Genomic DNA, 11,639 nt, shown 5'->3' on the forward strand with positions numbered 1-11,639 from the left:
ATAATCCTAATGACTGCAACTTTCTTAAAAGGTACATATGATTATTTGCTTCTTGTGCCTTTACTTTCGTTTGAAGCAACAAAATTGCTAAAAGTCTGAAGCAGGGTGCATGACAACTAACCTGTTGAAGGTTGATTGGATAGTATACGTTTTAAGAAAACCGAGAAAATACATTCACTTTTTTGGGGTGTCTTGTAACTGGATTCCATTGCTAATGCATAATGTGCCGTGGACACCCTCTTGCGAAACCACCTCAGTTTTCATCCACACGAAACAATTTCAGCTGGAATATTTTCAAAGGGTATTTGGTACCACTCCTATCTTGACTTTGAGCAGAGTTTTGTCATTAAATCAATGCTTCTCCAGGTCATTGCAAATGATGCACATGGCTTTGAGTTGTTTCAATTTTATCTGTGAATGTACATTGGTCCAGTGAATAATACTTTCAGGTACTGTTGTCCACAAGATTTTCACACAAAATTTGAGCCCTGCTAACGAACTCATTGCACACAGCAAGATGTGACAATAGCTTGTACATTGACGACTAGTCTCTTTGGTTTTAGTAAAATATATAAAAAACCATGTTTACAAAATAAAATATGTATATTGCATTATTAATTTAGAGCACAAAATTGCATCATGACAAGTTCCAATTTATGAGTACCGATTTCAACAATGAATTAATCATTATTTTTTTTTTTAAATATAACACTGTCTCCTTATTTTGTTACTATTGTTAAATTATAATAATGCAATATATTTTATAATGCACTAATCGTCGGTCTCCCTTTTTGGTTTATTGGAACATTTGTTTGTTTATTTGAACAATCCTTTGTACTGATCCAGTGTAACCGGCACAAATTTGGACACCATGTATTGGTTCAGTTGAGCTTGCCATTTGGGGTCGAGATGCATGTTGAGAAGATGCCTGGTGAAAGATGTCTTGAGATCCTATGAGGAAAAAAAAAGAAAAGAATATTCAAAATGAGACGATCAAAATTGTGGTTAATCTAAACGCAGACTCAAAACGGCAGGTTCTTGCAGGCCGTTTAAAGTCTGATACTGGCAAGCGCGTAGATTGTCAGATCGACCTATGATGCAGGGTTCAACATTATTTAAATATCTAAATATCAGAATCATGAGGCCCTTGTATGTCCTAATGGTGGTCTGACTGTCTGAGGTACTTTCCTCTTCCACACAACATATATCTTTACGCAAAGTATGTACATGTGTATCACTAATTTTATTCAGTATTCATAACATGGAATTTTGCGTCGGGGTGATGTAAATTAAGTTAGGTTTTGCCCTTCACCGATGTATAAACAGTTGGTATAAACGGTCAGTGTGTTACCTCCCGAGTGAAAGTTGGAAAAAAATCACTCGGGTGGGACTCGAACCCAAGACCTCCTACTTTCTAGTGCAGATGTCTTATACCACTCAACCATCGAGCTATGGGAATCAGTTGGCTGGTTCGAATCTGATGTACATAGCAGCAGGTATAGCATTAACTATTCATAAGATGGAATTTTAGTTGGGGTTATGTAAATCAATTTAGGTTTTGCCCCTCGCCAACATTTTTTTCCCAACTTTCACTCAGGAGGTAACACACTCATACAGTGTTTATACATCAGTGTTTATACGTCGGTTATTTGATTAGAGTTTTATTCAGCATGCAGAGGCCTGTGGCCAAAAGGCTCCTGTGTTTGACTCATGCACGATGTTATGTTGAGTCAATCTTGACAGGGGACACGGTGCTGGTGTTCTTGGGCAAGATACATAACTACAATTGCCTCCATTGAGTACATGTGGGGGGGGGGGTGCAGACCAGATAGGGCTGATCTCGAGCTTATAGCAGGAAAGTGTTCTCATGGCCTGATGAACAGGGATAATAAGTGTGAGCAATCTGAGAGTGTTGTATAAGAGTGCTATATGAACACTGCACTATGATCATCAAATATCTTAACATCAGCACAAGGTGTTGGGCGACAATGCGTTCAAGAGGTCCACCTAAACCTTTTCTTAAGAGGGATTACTGGGCAGTGTTGTAGGACTCGAGTCTAGGACTCGGACTTGAGTTGGACTCTAGTCACATTGGAAAATGACTCGGACTTGACCATGACTCCTCGAACTCGAGCTTGGTGACTCGCGACTCGAGTCACGTAATTTCATCAAAAGTAAAAACCTAACGTAGGGATGGGAAAGGATCATTGAGGAATACTGTTTGGATGATAACACATGGAGGGAAGGGTTGGAGGAAGATTTTTTTAGGGATGGGAATTAAAAGGAAAACACATGTTGGCTCTAAACAACATGTACACACACAACTATATACACTGGGATTTACTTAAAAGACAGAATGGAGGGTTAAATTTAAAAAAAAAAAAATGATTAGTTCGGTGAACAACTAAGAACAAGTGACTTGTGACTCGGACTCGGACTCGAGGCTTGTGACTTGAGACTTGGACTCGGACTCGAGGTTGGTAACTCGACTACAACACTGGTACTTGGTCACAGAGTCCACTGTACCTACCAGGTAATTCTGAGTTGACCACCCCAGGGTAGATAGGCAAAGGCCCCCAAGAGGTGACGACATGAAGCTAGTCCCTCAGCTCAGGATGGCCCTTCATCTGTAAGGCTAGGGTGTTGGAGTCGATGCCTGTACCGTCTGCCGTCTTATTAAGGATCATCTGGGTGGACTTGAGATGGGAACCTGGGGAGGAAAAAAAAATTTATGAGAGGTAAATTATCCTTTTTTATACTTGATTTTTGTTTGCCCTTCGCTGACATATTTTGTAAACACTGTGCACTTAGTGTTGTCCGAAGGCTTAGGTGGGACTCAAACTAATGACCTCCTACACAAACAAAGTTGGGTTAAGTGCTGCTTCATCAGACTCAGAATGGCCAGCTTGCCACAGCAAGCTCAGTGGTCGAGTGGTTAATGTCTCTGCACTAGGAAGCAGAAGGTTGGGGGTTCGTGATCAACCAGAAGTAATATTGTTGATATTTTTTTTTGCAAACCCTCGGACAAAACTCAATGTGTACAGTGTTTGTAAAATACTTCAGGGAAGGGCAACAAAAAATTTCATATATGACAAGAAGATCAATAATTATATGGATGAAATCGAATAAAATTGATTTCTACTTTGTAATTCACAATTTTGAATTTCACAACTATCCACATAGAATTGAGATGCAGACCAATGCAAATGAGTCTTCACAGATGTTTGTCTTACCTGACTGGATAATTTTACCGAAGAAACTGGCCTTGTTCTCTCCTATCTTTTCGAGTCCTCGATGGGTAATCCCGAATCCGCTCAGTGAATGGATGTAGTTGTAGGCCCAAACAGATCAACGTAGGTCCTCAAACACTTTGTATCTATCATTGAAATATCATCAATACAATTATGATTAGCATTGAAATATTTACATAGAATCAGAGGCGGGGGGGGGGGGGGGTTGTCAGGGGAAGAAAAGGGGTTGAGATTATATTCCCCCCCAAACAAAAATGGACAAACACACTTTCCCCTTCCCAATTGTCACATTTGTGGAAGACAGTGTTCTAGTGAAGATTTGCAGTTTGCAGTAACACCATGTAGGCATGCAGAGTCTCTTTTGGGAAGATGTGTGGTTCTGAAAAGAACCACACATCTTCCCAAAAGAGACTTCTACATGGTGGTACTGCAAACTTTTACTAAACCATGCCACCACGTAGTTAGACCAAGTAGTTAGGGGCCATTCAGAATTTTCAATGTTTTAAAATTTCGACTTTTTTCCCAAATGATTTTGACCCACCCACCCACCCCTAATTTCTATTAATAAAAAACTGAACATGTACATGTACACTCGGACTCGGACTTGGGGCTACGGACTCGGACTTGGACTTGAACTGACTTGTGACTTGACGGAAATTACCGCACTGCACACGCGCACATATATAATTTGATCGTTTTCTTTACTGTGCAATACATGTACAGGGCGCTCGATGTGGTGCGTGCGTGGCCGTGGCCGGTTACCGATATATTGACTTATAGAAATCAATGTACTGAAACTTGTACCCCACAATCAACACGCAATACTGCCTTGGTGCAAGATTGATAGGGTAAGGTACCAGACTTTTCTTGTCAGACGTCCTGTCGTTCACATGTGTATTGCTGTCGCATCGCGATAACGCGATATGAATAGTCTGCTGATCTGCCCGTTTCGGTAACGTTACATGCAAGTTGCAACGTACGTAGATCATGATGGCATCCACTCCAAAAATTGTCAGTTTTGGATATCTTAACTTCAAGAGAAATGCCAATGGAAGATCAAGTGCAGAATGCAAGTTCTGCAGGAAGAAAATAGAGGAGAAAACCAGCACTACGTCCAACTTCAATTGCTACCTTTCACGTATATAGAAGTCTAAAAAAAGATATTTGAAATGCCTGAACTTTAAATGCAAAAGTTAGGCCAATACCAGTTTTGTCTGAATTGCCTTTATAACTGTTTTTGCAAATGAACTCCTCATTTCCAGAGAAAATTAGAGAAAAGCTGTGGGGAAAAATGAAAATTTACAGCACCTGAAATGTACGTATTTCCATACTACGTATATCAAAGGTGACTCTGAATCTCTGAATTCCCTAAAATGTACGTTTTTTGATACAAAGAGGTGACTCGTGACTCGGACTTGGACTCAACCTTTGTGACTCTCTGACTCGGACTTGACCTGGAGGACTTGGGACTCGGACTTAGCCTCGAGAAATATGACTCGGACTCGGATTCGATGTTTCGTGACTCGAATACAAGTCTGCATCTTCTTGACTATTCACTGTGAAATTTCACTTAAATTGCAAACTCTATTCCCAATTCATGTCTATTTCAATAAAACGATCACAAAACTTGGCTATCACCACTTGTCAATTACCGTGCTGCGAACTGATAATACATCTCCCAATGAGGATAATGAAACATCAATTGTTTTCCCACCTCCATGCATGAACGAGAACTTGCAAAGGAAAAGATACAAAAATCACCATCGATATTTCAAAGAAAAAAGAGAGTTAACTTGCTTCTCATATTCAAAACACACAACCCGATAGTAAAAATTCTCTTGATTTCAATTATTAAAATCTCATTTGTATTTGAATACTTGTGTGTAATCTGTAATTCTCACTTAGCTCATTTAGCTTTCAATATTATCGCATTCCTTGGACAGCTACACAAACGGGTTCTTTTTAGTAAAACATGCATAACTTTGGATGGCATGATCAAATTTAGTGATTGGGTTTTTTTTTCCAGATGAGTGGAAGAACATGCTCTTTTAAGACATATTTCTTCGGTGTATCTAATTTGATTGCTTAAAGTAAGAAAAAAAATCTTGAGTGCGGGTCACTTATTTTTCAATCACCCTGTATAAACACAATGTGAATATGCATCTCTCATACACACTAAACTTAATTGTCTTCATTTTCTATCACCCTCTTTCTTTTTCTGTCTTTTCTTCTTGTGCGGTAGCCCTCACATTGAGTGGCATTGATGCCTTGTGAAGGGATGACTTGCATAAAAAAAAACAATTACATGCACACAATACGCATGTTTAATCTGGAGCCAATCATTAAAACTGAAACAAATTTAATTCTCAAATTTCATGTCAGTGCAAGTAGTGAAACTGACTCACATGCATCTGCTTTGGTTACAGGAACTGATACCACAAGATAGTCACATGCATTAAAATCGGACAGAAATGTTGGGAGAAAAAGAAGGAAAGAACAAGAAACTTTCTGTTTCAATTACACTTTGCTCAAGGTCTTACAATCCCTGTAAGTATAAATCTGGAGTGATCTTGAAATAGAGGAGAACATTCTTTGCTGCATCTGAACAACATGTGGCTCACGGAGCTCAATGCTACATTGTGCATGAACTATGGGTGATGGCTACCAAAACAGCTCCACTCCATCAACTGGGTGCAAAACTGAAGTTGAAAAGCATCTTGAGAACTTTTACATGAGTGAAGGAAGAATTCATCAAATAACATTGTTAAGTGTTGAAATCATTGCACCAATCGGCCTCTGCTTAAACTTTGTCTTTCTCTTCACAGTCATTCAAGTGAAGTCCATGCGTACAATCATCAACATCTACCTATCCAATCTGGCTGTGGCTGACTCCCTCTTCCTTATAACTTACTTCATAATTGCACTGTTTTCACCTATAGAGTCCAACTTGTTGGTCAAAAAGGCAATATATAGTTTCCAAAGCACGTTCCTCGCTACTTCTAATTTCTTTGTGGTTACCATAGCAGCTGAGAGATTCTCTGCAGTGCGCAATCCTATAACGTTCAAAGAAAAGGCCTCTAAATCTCGAGCAGCAAAGATATCAGCAGGACTCTGGGTGCCAACAATTATTGTTGGTGTGATTCTGATTTTCGTACCATTAACAGACGCTGTCTTCGATAAAGTCTACTTTGGGATTATTTCCATTATCAATATTGTCTCTTTGATAGCAACTCTTGCTTTGTACATCTATGTAATATTGAAAGTACGCAGGCAATCAGCCCTGTTGCCGAACCGTCCCAAGCGAGCAGGCAAGGTCCTCTGCATGGTTATCATCAACACTGCTGTTTTCTTCATTCTGAACTCACTGGACACTGCAGTTACAATTATGACAATTCATGTACTTGTAGTGGCATCAAAGTATACTTCAACTGCTCAGACTGTTGCCAATCTGGAACTTGGAGCGACAATAAATATTCTGACTACATGCATTGAAATTTTGCAACTGATCAATAGCTCAATCAATTCCCTAGTCTACAGTGCCACAAATGCTGACTATCGTGAGGCTGTAGTCAAGGCTTTCTCATTCCTGAAACTGTGCTGTCGTTGCTGCCCAAGACGGAATCCCAGCCGACCATCGCAGCCAGAGAAGCAGATTGAGCTTCATGTGATTCCACAGGCAGAAAATGACCAAGAGCACCGTGCTGCCAGACCAAGCAGCAGCAAGCCACCAAGCCAAGGGCATGCACAACACAGAGAGAGTCAGCAGTCACAGGACAGCTGTCAAGAACAATGTTCCAGGCAAAGCAGCAGCAAGGCATCCATGCACAGTCAGCAGCATGTTCAAGTGCATGTTGAGGTACATCCAGAACCAGCAGAGAGCCAGCAGTCACTTGCAAGTACTCAGGAACAATGTCCTGGGCTGACTGGCACCGTGCCATCAGCACAAGGGCAGTAGTATGCACATCCAGAACCAGAAGGGAGACAGTCTTGGAAATTTGTCACGAGCAATGTTCTCTGGTAACTGATGAGTGCAAGCCATCTATAAGGGCAGCGGTGAGTAGAGTCAGTGCTGCTTTTGAACTTGCTGTGTTCAAAGTGTAGAGCAGATTTAAGGCCGTTTCATACATCGTCTTCATTGGAATGCCAAGTAGATTTGAAATTGAGAAATATTAACAGCAAATAATATGCTGGAGTTGAAATGAGTTTTAATTGAGCAGATTGCCAATACACATATGCAACAATGACATCAGTAATGTGCAGGCCCAGAGCACATTGCTGTCAGGGAACAGCTGGAACTCATTCAATGTATGTATTCAAGTGGTGTTGAACTACATGTACTTACAAATGATCTTCTTGGCAAATGAATTACACTTTCCATATCTGGTTCTTGTTACTTGATGACATTTTTGTAAATGAACAAGTTTGCTACTCTTTATTTGTGAAAATGCACATCTATTGGCACTAACATATGGATAACCCTGACATTTGTCCCACCTTAAGTACTTGTTTAAGTGCCTTTGAAACATATTTGGAGGTTTTAATTTTAGGAAATGCACCTCTGTATTCCAAGTCTTTGGATGTTTCAGGCGTTTACATATTTTTATGATGGTGCCAAGGTGCATATTCAAGAGAAATACAGTGATGTCATGAGCTGGAACTTCAGTTTCACTGATGATTGAGGACAAAAAAAGTTACAAGTGTTTTGATCGCGGTTAGCACATGGCAGGCAGTCAATGTGATACTGTAATGTACAAACTGCTATGTGTACATGTACAATGCAGAGAAATTTAGGTTTATAAATTACACAGAAAATTCCAAAGCTATAAAGTGAAAGTATTTGGACATTGTAAAAAGTGCACTTGAAAAAAAAGGGGGGGAAAGCACATGTAGTTGTTACTTTGATAAAACCAGGAGGCTATATTTTAAAATTTTAGTGAAATTCATTTCACAGCCCTTTAATTCTTTTATGCTATTGAAAGACCTTGAGAAAGTCCAACCATGGTTGGCAATAGGAACTCTCGATATGGCGCAAACTGTGTGTCAATTCAGGCGCAGATCTGGGGTGGTCCGCGTGGGCACGAGCCCCTGTCAAATTGAGTCCACAAAAAAAAAAAAAAAAAAAAAAAAGAAGTTTTTTTTTTAAGTAAAAGGTTTGACATTACTACACATTGCTGAAAATCCAAATCTGATAACTTTGGTACTTAAAAGGGATCTGTTTGTTCTTAGGACAAAAATCAGCAGTTATAGCGCAAAGGCAAAGTTTAGCACTCTAGACATGCTCTGGCAAGTTAGACAGAACACGCTGTGAGTTGCTTTCTCAAGTGCAAGCGAGGAATTTTTTTATTGGAGTTTGCCTGTGGCGGCCGCAGACCGGCGCCTGTCTGTGCCGGGTTGGGATAGGAATACACCAATTCCTGATGTCTATTTCTCAACGTCATCAATATACAATTATTTACTGTATTTTTTTACGTAACAAAATGACGAAAACACCTTCACAATGTATCGTACTAAATGGGAATTGCAATCATGGGGCCAAAGGCCCAATGACTATTTTCTGTTCTATAAGAGACCAGTCACATGTGTACAAACTATGATGAGTGTTTTATACAATTGTCTTGCTGTGCCGCCGATCTGCCGATGGTTTATTTACAAATACATGTACCTGTACATGTATTAACTAGGCCCTATTCTTGAAATTGAAACTGGACTGAATTAAAACCAAGAACATTGCTGTAAAATGTTTGGGCAATTACATTACGCATGCATGAGATTAGTCACGAGATAAATCTGAGCTGTGAATTTACAATGTGCATGGAGGCCTAATTGCTCCTCTGTTTTAATTTGATTAAATTACACTAATTTAAAACTTGAATTCAATGTACATGTTCAAGCGGTTTGTTCTTATTGATAAACTGAACAATTCAAAGCATCCTTGCAACAGTTTACAAACTAAGTCTATAAAATTCCTTTTTACAAATAAAATGCACAAAAATATGCAGACGAAAATACATGGTTATCACGTGAAGAACAGAAGAAACTAAAAAGGTTTGTAATAGTAAGAGTTTATTTTAAACCAATGAAAAATCCATATGATCTTAAAATGTTTTGCTCAAATGAGTCGGGGTAAGAGGGGCCAGGAATCGCCTCAGATTGCAATACAGATCATCTATAATCCAAAATTTCCCGCGCTCGCATAGTTCTCGGAGAAAATGTTCCAACAATGTGCCCTCCGTCTAAAAAAATCCTGGACCCCGCCTGATTATCATTATCGAGGGTTGAATGTTTAGGGAGCAAACTCACCGCAAATCCAAAATGTCTTGGGAGGTTTTGGATCCCAATCTTGAAGATCTCTGAGGTGAAGTGCTGTTGTGTCAGATAGTGATAAGGATCCGTTATGGCAGCACCAGTCACTGGTACGTCAGAGGTGCTGGTGGAATGGTTATCTTGTGGGTCAAGACCTGACTCCAATTAGAGAAGAAAAAAAGATTAAATTGGTATTTGTTGAGGTATATTTAAGTCTAATATGGGCAAGTGAGATGTCTATGGCTATTGTCTGTGTCTTCACCCATAACAATTACATGGGAACAATCTGACAATAGCCGTAGCCATAGCTCTAGAAGCCCGTTTCAGACACAGCCTAAGTAACAAATCAACAAAGTTGCAAGTTATGCATAAGGAGCATCTGATTCCAAATACATTACACCAATCTTTGTGCACACATCGTCGCTTTGCTCACGAAGTGACAAAAACCTCGAAAATCGATAATTATTTGATTTTGAGTTTTACTAGCCATTTATTTTACATGAAGTTGTCTCAAGGAACAATTTGACCAAGTTTCAAGGCAAAATATTGTATACTTTCTTAATTATTGTAAACAAACAATTGACAAAAAGCCTGAAATCGGTGATTTTCATTTTTACAAAGTGTAAAAAAGTGTAAAATGTTCTCATGAAGTGACAAAAAGTCACCTCTTGAGCAGGGCCGGAGGAATAATACATTGGTCTACACGCGGCAGGATGCATAGCTGCCAACATTTCAAAATCCCAATTAGTAATCAACCTGCGCGGTCATTGACAACTTCTCGTTTTATCAAAAGCTTTACCAACATCGAGTACAGGTACATGGTTTACATGTACACATACATGTGCATACCCTTCTTGTTGTGAATAATAACGAGATGCACACAAATGACACACCATTGACAAATATTTTTAGTCTGGTCCTCAAGTACTCCACTGCGCACACTGCATTGATGTCTATCAGGTGCTTGACTGCATTCTTATTAGACTTGTCACCAGTCCATCCATTATCGCGACATTTCGCCAGAAGTTTTCGGTCAAAAACGATACTTTACATTTTTTTTTTTACGTTAGGTAGAAAATGGGAAATTCGTAATGTTTTAGTGGCAAATCATATTTTCGTAATTTAACAAACAATTCGTAATAATTACGAAAAAATCGTACTAGTTGGCAGCTATGAGGATGGGAGCATACACGCATGCGCGAACGATGTTGAAAAAGAACAGACGCGTGCGCGCTCGAATGTCCTGATGCGCAAAAGTAACAAGTTTGCTGCGTCGAAAAAAAGTACAAATAAGTAAAGCCTCTGCGATTCATGATCCCACGAAGTGACAAAAACGATGTACAAAGTAATTGGCAAAATATGGGAGCCAAAGTATCGATGTTCTCACGAAGTGCAAAATAGTTTTATTAATGAATTACTGTTTAATAACGAACTACATGTATTTTTTAACAAACAACTATGAATTAACAAAGAGCAAATCATATCCTATCGGACAATGCAAAAAATTCCGGATTCTGTTACTGCAAAGTGGTCCAAAATGTCTTTTGAAAAAATGAATAACTTCAAATACGATTATCTCAGGATGAACTTTTGTCAAATTTTGAGGTTTTTGTCACTTCGTGAGCAAAGCGACGACATGTTGCACAACGTGGAAAATGCTTTTTGAAGACCATTCTATCTTTAGCAAGGAGAAATCCATTGTATAGACTTTTTGCTGCAGAGCACAGATATATAATATACGACACCATTGTAGGCTTTAGATGTACAGTATGGGATTTAAGTCTGGTGTATTAAAGGTGTCTACACAGCTACTAGCTGGAAAAAATGTAGTTGATAGTTAAAGTCAGCAATGTGTTCCCCACTTCTGTCAATAGAGCGTGCAAGTTGACTTCAAAAACCTAGGTGATTTTACTAGGTTTATCCAGTCAAGGGCAAAGAATGGGTTCTGAACAAGAAAAAAATCATTCCAATTTACAACACATTCAAAAAATATTGCAAATTGATTACTATAGTAAATTGAAAAAATGTGGACCTCCACTTCCGTTCATTGGGTGAATTCAAAGACGGGAGTCTGTGGCTAGACTA

The 11,639-nt window shown here is 39.2% G+C and overlaps 1 long non-coding RNA gene across 1 annotated transcript; it reads right to left on the reverse strand.

The window, feature by feature from the left end:
* Positions 1-861: 861 nt before the first annotated feature.
* On the reverse strand, positions 862-2,686 carry LOC119718886. Its single transcript, XR_005269858.1, has 2 exons — positions 2,531-2,686; positions 862-951 (listed from the first exon to the last, which is right to left on the reverse strand). It is a non-coding gene; the product is annotated as an uncharacterized LOC119718886 (long non-coding RNA).
* Positions 2,687-11,639: the final 8,953 nt, after the last annotated feature.

Source organism: Patiria miniata, unplaced genomic scaffold (assembly GCF_015706575.1).
Source record: "Patiria miniata isolate m_02_andy unplaced genomic scaffold, ASM1570657v1 HiC_scaffold_7, whole genome shotgun sequence".
Lineage (NCBI taxonomy): Eukaryota > Metazoa > Echinodermata > Asteroidea > Valvatida > Asterinidae > Patiria > Patiria miniata.